This window comes from Pseudophryne corroboree, chromosome 1, assembly GCF_028390025.1.
Source record: "Pseudophryne corroboree isolate aPseCor3 chromosome 1, aPseCor3.hap2, whole genome shotgun sequence".
Classification (NCBI taxonomy): Eukaryota; Metazoa; Chordata; class Amphibia; order Anura; family Myobatrachidae; genus Pseudophryne; species Pseudophryne corroboree.
Window position 1 is genome coordinate 519,812,771 of NC_086444.1, and position 8,487 is coordinate 519,821,257.

The following is an 8,487-nucleotide window of genomic DNA, read 5'->3' on the forward strand; positions in this document are numbered from 1 at the left end:
GGTGGGCGATGTCTTTCTCAACTGCTCTTGTGGGTGGTCTCCTCTGGATTCCTGCCGCATACATAATATACAGTAAATACAGTTTATATCTATATTCTACTTCTGCACATAACTATACGCAGGAACATGCGATCTTCCTCTAACCAACACCGGAATGTTACCCTTAAAATACCCTACAGCTGGATACTAGACATCACCTTATAACCTTAGTCTGTCCCTTCCTATCATGCAAAGGTGAATCCCTTAGTCCTGGAATCATTTAACTGTTGATACTTGCTGATGTGGTGCAGGGGGGCTATGTGTACAATGTGCACTATTTGGGTTAAATATGTAATGTTTTGATAACCCTCTATGCGCTCACAAACTCCGCCGTAAATACCCATACCACACGCTGGACCGCGGGAGTGATCATAATCAAATTGCGGATATGTGCACGCACAGCGGAACAAGTGCTCACGCAGCGAGCATGTGTGTGTTGTTAGTACGTGCTGTGTGTACTACAATATTTTTCGACTTTGACATTTCACCCTTTGACAGTCGACAATAACGGCCATTATCTTAACATTAAACAGAAAAATAAACAATACAATATCTACAGATGATTGGATGGAAGGAGGAGAGGTGTAGGCGGGAAATGTATGAGCTAGTGGGATAGTAAAAGCATGTATGTATGAATCCATGTCTGAGGGGCATGTATCATTGTGCTGTATATGTTCTAGATAAGCTTCGAGGTATTGCGAAGTATACATTAAATCCTTCTTATCCCGTATTAAGGGTCTGTAAGTGGGCCAACAAACACTACCGAGCTCTTTTCGGCTTCTTGTTCCAACAAATGGGGTGCACATTTAGTTGATGATACATGGAGGGGGAACATATGTGAGTGTTAATATATGTGGATATCACCTGTCGCCTGTGTGTGTCACTAACTGAAGGTTGTAGAGATAAAGATAAGACACATATCTAAAATACATTCACATAACATTTTTCGTAATCATTCTTGGGTGTAGTAGATGTCTTTTCCGGATCGGTGTATCTGGGCAAAGGGGCAGACAAAGGAAAAACGGGTGAAAGAAACGGGCCATGGAATTCATTTGCAATCCTTATCATAACATTGTCTCTATGGATGGGTCGTAAATTAAATCTGCTGCTGTAACAATGCCCCCGCTCCTTAAACTCATCAATTTTGTGCCGTGCTTGCGCCGCATCAGAATTCGAACACACCTAAATATCAAGCCAATAATTATGACGACTCCCAGGATACAAAGGAGAAACTTTCCCACACTCATAATAACATTTTGAGCCCACTCTCCTAATCCTGAGAACCAATTTCGTGGGTTCAACCATGAGACCCAGCCGGTCAGTTCATTACTCACAGCAGTCAGGGTAAGGTTGTGTCTCCTTCGGAACTCCCACTTCAACTGCAAGATATCGTCCATATTTTGATCGATGATCTCGGTTGGGTCATCAGTGCTGTTTGTAATATACGTGCAGCACTTCACACCATATTGAGTTGCCAAAGTGACACAGTACCCACCCGTCACAGCTGTGATATAATTAAGGACCATCCTGTGCTGGATCAGTTCCGTTTTGTAAGCCTGCAACTCCCTACCCGTATACCTGAAGGTGTCGTCATACATCTCAGTGATATTATCTATCAAGTTCGCTAGTGCATGGATATACCTATAATTTATAATTCCTCTGGCAGTACGGGTGATGTCTAATGCGAGAAGGAATTGAATCCCGGTGGATTCGTGGATCAAATCAGAGGCTACGTGCTCTGTCCTATCTATGAGGTGTCTCTTAACGATGTGTTCATAATGAGTATGAGTATAAGGAGCCTGAGCACTGCGGTGAACGTCTTTCATCTTATCATGGGTTATGGTCATGACCTCTGGCAACACTCTTCCAACATAACACAATCCCTCTGAGTTTGTGGCAAGCCACTTATACGCCTTCCTCCCACATATGAAATAGGCATCATCAGGGAGAACATATGGGACAGAATATGACATTACCATATTACAAACTTTCCAAGTGAAAAACCCAATCCCTAGTTCTCTCATCTGTTCAGTACAAGTATCAGGCTGTATGATATGAGCACAGTACCCTGGTGATACTTCTCCAACCCACATGGTCTTGCTTCCTCGAGTATACCTATACCGAAAATACCTTCCACTGTTGGCTATTTGGCGTACAAGTTAAGAGTCTATGGGTATCCTATCAGCTCTATGCGAAAAGGCCATGGTCTGGTTATTCCACGTCACCTCCCAATTTCCTGGTTTTCGGGAATTGGAAATGTTGAAACACACTAAGGATCTATCTACATGATACTGGTGGAGCTTCAAACTAGGGGGCCTAGAAATATTAAATTTCTTGTCCACCGGTCTACCACCCCGTAATTCGAGTACCTCATCTATTGCTAAAGGGTACGGCACTAATCCTGACTTGCTCTGACCTTGAGGTACTTGTGAGCACACCCAGCATTCTGTTTGGTTTAAAACCTTACCCACTAGTGAGTGGTAATCACTCAATGGATGACGGCCCATGTTGATATTAAGGCTGGACTGACATCTCTGGATGCACCCATCCTCAACTATGTTCTCACAATTCTTACAAATGCAATTTTCCTCAGCCAATAACCCTTCACAGTGCCTCCGAGCTCCCTGACTACCAGATCATTTTCTGATACTCGCCTTTGCTCGAGTGATGTGTTGCTCTTGGAATTCTACAAATCCATCCTCACCATCAGAACCCATTCCAGATCCCTTCTCGACCTCTCTGGGACTCTCACCGAAACAGACTGTTCTGGTCAACAACAGGGTTAACAGGAAAACCCGGAATGCAGTCTCTTGGGGTAAGTCCATCTTGTTAAGGGAAGAGAAAGGAAACAGGAAGGGGGAGGAAAAGGAAGGAGAGAAGGAGGGTAGTGGGAGATGGAGAAAATAATAAAAAAGAAAAACTGGTACGACAACCGCCTCTTGGTCTTGTTGTTCTCCGCGCTCAGGTGCCGTCTCAACAGTACTGCCTCTCAGCCTTCCTGGAACAGACACTCCAGTGATACAATGTTCTCTCCGGGTCAGCGACCTTTCTGTAGGAAACATAAGTCTGTTTAACTGTTGTGTATTATCAGTTGTGTGATCTTTGGGAAGTGAGAAGAGAGGGGAAATAATAAAAAGAAAATTTGTCAGATTTGCGTTCACCATCAGGCTGTCACACCATCATGTATATCGGTATCTACGCACAGTCTATCTTCACCAGTTTTCCCATTCTCCACCCTTTGTGCATGACCAGGCACACTGATACTGGTGTCCCTATGCTTGTGAGATATACTGGATTTAGGCAGAGCTCTGAAAGACCGAATAGGCATGTGGCGTTTGAACTATAATCCTGTCAGTGAACGTAAAAGGATGAAGAGGAAACTTTGAAGACAAATCACAAAGTTTAGTAACAGGTAAGTTTGTAAAGGCAAAGAAGATTTTACAAAGTTTGATATCTGGATTGGGCACTACGGGGAATGATTCCCTAATCGATCTGTTCCCCTTAAAAAAAATTTTTTTATGCGTGTTATATCTCTACTGGGACTATCCCAGCCATCAATCCAGTGTCTTGTCCATTCTAAGTTCATAGGGAACCCGGTATCCTTGAGATAATTTCCTCTACCTGTGATGGACATGCATCTAAAACAGTGGAATGCAATATTAGTCTCCGTGGGTATTTAACATTTTTTTTTTGTGCTTCCTGGGTGGGAGTACTCTATATGTATACCATCTCTAACAAAACTCCTGTTAAATTACTTAGAGGTCACTTCTGCTAGAGAGAGAAGCCGAAGTTTAGAGGCCTCCTCCTAATCCCAGTAAATTCTGTCAAAAGGGTAAAGTTGCATTTATTCTGTTCTTCCCATTAACCGAATCTGTGTTTTATATATGGCTCGTGATTCCTTAATATATGTCCCTTGATCCCGTCTATGTGTTTAATAACGTGGCTTGTTTATTCTGTCTAGGGGTCTATATTGGCTATGTGCTGTATTACTCTTACAATCTCTAGCAAAATGTCCTTTATTTTTACAAATGTAACATATTCTCTGTCTTTTGTTACTACTAGGGTTTTGGGGTTTGGGCTGATGAGACTTTGGTGTAAGAGCCTGCATACTTTCAATCCTCAGCCTCTCCTCTTGCAGTTTTCTACGCCTAGCAATATTCCTATGGTGTTCAATTGTGAACTCTCTAAGGCAAGCTACTGTGACCCCTCTCCAACCAGGCAAAGAGGTTTGTACTCTGTCCCTCACTGTCTGATCGAGTCCGTCCATTAGCACAGACACAGCCACTTCTCTGTAATTTTCATCGTTCCCTGCATCTAATACCCCCATGTATCTATCCATTTCCTGCAGTGCTCGGTGGAAATATTCAGATGTCATTTCATTTTCCCTCTGTTTTATGGAGAAAATTCTTCTCCACTCAGTGGGGAAACACAACTCTAGTTGCCTAATAATTAATTCTATATTTTCCTGATTGTTTCTGTCAGTCATAGGACTATCCGACTCTAGTCTACAATCAGCTGTAAATTTTTGGGTGTCAATATTAGGGGGTAGGCATGCTTTCAAAAATGTCCGCCAATGTTGGTTTGTCGGTTCATACACATTACCCAGATCTCTGATAAATTTCTGACATCTGGTTAAATGCTTCCGAGGGTCGGGGAATTCTGAAATGATTGATCGCAGCTCATCTCTGGGCCACGGGCAATACATTGCATTATTCCTGGTGAGGACTACTTCCTGACTATCGGTTCCCCCATTGGGAGTTACTATTTCCAAGACATGGTGTAATCCTACCATTCCGTTCCTGATCTGTTTACTGTGTGGTGTTGTTGTTTCTGTGCAATGAACTGTCTCATACTTACCGGTAGCTGTGACCTCACCAGTTCTTTCAAAGTGACTGCTTGGAGGAGAGCTGCGATTTGGCTGAATCCTTCATCTCCCTGTGACCTAAAACCTTGGCGAGACTTCAAAACAGGATACATTTTGCAAAAGTTAGGGTTAATACATTGCTCTTTCATATTACTATCATTTACGGATGTATCATTGACTGCAGCCTTCTGTTCCCCCTCGACCTGTGTCGACAATGGTGTGTTTGTGTTCTCTTTCCCGCTAGGTTTGGAACCTGCTGCATATGTTAATTTCCCTTGCATATCGCCCTCTTGCTGCCATAAGTTTAAACAATCTGTATGTCTAATCCTTTGTTTTCTGGATTTTATTAGACATATCCTACTCCTTAAATTCTGCAATACCTCTGGTTCAAAACTACCTATCCCAGGAAATGATGCTTTATCCCCCACAGTCATTCATGTCCATTCATCACAAAAGGTCTAAGTGTGGGGACCATACTTCCCCCACATTACCAACCAAGCTGACCCCCTGGGTCTCAATTCTGCTGTCTGAACCCTGACTGAGGAACGTCCCTGTGTTGTGCACTTGGCTCCCATTGTGGACCCTTTTAACACGGGAAAATTTCCTAAAATGCTCCAAACACAGTAACGGTGGAAGTCCTCATAGTTCTTCCACTAACTTCTTCTGCTCCGAGTACCCCAGATCCGCCCTTTTTAGCAGACACGTGTAGCCGTTGCAGGCACTACTTCGGCCTATATCCCCTGGGCCTTTAGGAGTAATTTACCGTACCTAGTGAATATCTGCCTAAAAGACAATGTTTACACAAATCATGCTTGCATGTGCTTTACACAACGCGTATGATGACGAGATTTACGCACAAATATGCAAAACTTCGTATCACGTTGTGCCACGTATTGCTCACACAACCATGCGGTCCATTCGTACCGCTTATAGACACTTGCTATCTATAAGTTGTAGGATCACTGGAGTCTTCACACTGTGCTCCAAAACAGCCGGAGTGCAATACCAAGAAAAAGCTTTATCACACTCCGTTGCACGTATTCACCTAGACCGTGCTCACCAAGTTCACCGAGTTTCACTGAGTTCACCAAGCGTGGTTCAATACATTCACACCTTTTTCAGCCCTCACTAACACTCTATAGTTTTCTGATCAGAAAAATATCCTTTCCTGTTAACTGATAGCTTTCCCCAGAGGTAATACAGTAGAAAAGGTTTTATTTAAACTAAATTTTGGAAACCGAGCAATTTGTGCTATTGTAGCGTGGCTACTGTTCCGCCCCTAAACTAAACAATGCTATTGTGTAATTTGTACTTAGCGGTCGTACCCTTACGCACGTTGCGTAAACACGCGACCATGCGTATGTCTTTACGTTGCGTACGCAGTCCCCGTACTTTGTCCGAGACACGTGTTCAAAAACTGTATGTCCGCAATAGTACAAATCCCACACTTCTATAAATTTAAGCGATATTACCTATAATCGTTTACTTAACACAACACAGTTTCTTTCTGTATAAACCTGTTTAACTAGGCCAGACTGTATTTGTGTTTTACGTTTACTTCCTTAATATTTATTCTATATTTTAACTAAATAGCAACAAATTTCTCCTTACAGGTCTAAATGAATCTAGTAATCAGTACTTATGGCAACAATGTGAGCAGGTATACAAATACAAAGTACAGGTGTATGCTTGTGTTGTGTGCGCATTTGGCGCCAAAATAGAAATTTACAGACCTAAAAATAGCTTTGCGTATTTACTTTACGGGTCCCACCAGCATCCCTACAAACCATGCAGAGCAGACGCCATCTAATCAGCAATGACTTAGGGTTTCCAGTGTATTCTACGGCCAGCAAAAGGTTCACGTAGGATACCCTTCCGCCCTTTGCTGATAGATAAAGTCTGCTTTAACCTGCTAGGCTGCGGGTATGAGGAAAAACCGGACGATGCCCCCAATTGATAATGTCGATATTATCTTAAACCATAAAGCTATACTTTTAAACACACTTTTACCATGGAGCCGCTGCGGCCGCTAGACTTAATACACACGCTACAGTACGTACTTTGTACGCTATTTGCGTACAGAGTCCCGTACCTTGTACGGACTTAGCGTACAAACGCCGTGCTGGGGGTACAAAGTACACACAGTGCGCACACACTCTTGATATACTTTAAACCTTATTAGTAATGCAAAGCAATGATATTATTACAATCTAAACCTTATGCAGCAAAGCACTGCAATGATGTTAAACCTTAAAACCTTATACAGCGCTGACGGTACAAAATACCCGCAGCGCGTACACACCTTATCAATACACTTTTAAACCTTATACAGTTAGGTAATGTAATATGCTTTAAACCCTAGCAGGGAAAAGAGGACACAACACCGATTTGTAGTTAAACACTGGGCTCCGACACCTCAGCGTATATATCTGGAAGGGGATAACAATACAATTTATACACTACAATATACAACAGAGTAAATGGCTACAGTCAATGTACATACGTGAGAATATTCGCTTGCGCAACCTGGTCCAGTCCTCCGCTAATCAGGTAGATATCGTTAAGAGTCTTCTGACCGGCCAGGCAGCAACAGGCTTTTTATACACTACTTCCAAAAGCAATACAATGGATACTGTAATCCCTTTGTCCATTGGACACAGAGATGCATCTCTACATTACAGGAGAGGTCATAGGTTGATTTGAAAAGGTGGGCGATGTCTTTCTCAACTGCTCTTGTGGGTGATCTCCTCTGGATTCCCGCCGCATACATAATATACAGTAAATACAGTTTATATCTATATTCTACTTCTGCACATAACTATACGCAGGAACATGCGATCTTCCTCTAGCCAACACCGGAATGTTACCCTTAAAATACCCTACAGCTGGATACTAGACATCACCTTATAACCTTAGTCTGTCCCTTCCTATCACGCAAAGGCGAATCCCTTAGTCCTGGAATCATTTCAACTGTTGATACTTGCTGATGTGGTGCAGGGGGGCTATGTGTACAATGTGCACTATTTTGGTTAAATATGTAATGTTTTGATAACCCTCTATGCGCTCACAAACTCCGCCGTAAGTACCCATACCACGCGCAGGACCACGGGAGCGATCATACGCAAATTGCGGATATGTGCACGCACGGCAGAACAAGTGCACGCGCAGCGGGCATGTGTGTGTTGTTAGTACGTGCTGTGTGTACTACAATATTTTTCGACTTTGACAATGTATTGCCTCCCGCAGCAACAACAGCAGTGGCGGCACCAGTAGCAGTATCTCGCAAATGCCAACTCGTTCCTAGGCAGGCTACGCTTTGTATCACCGCTTTCTGTTTTACTCAGATTTACTCGGGTCTCAAAACGGCATCATATTGGTTCACGGATGTCACGCGTTTTGGATAGCCAATAAGAAAAATCTGAGTAAAACCGAACCTGCACATCTCTACTGTAAACATGTTTGGTAGACAGCATGTTTAAAGTTGTGCTCTTGATCTGGCTAATATTCTGTAAGTAACATGTTGACAACATGCTGGCACCTACATTCAGGTATCGACATCACTGTCCATCCTGTAACTACAACCT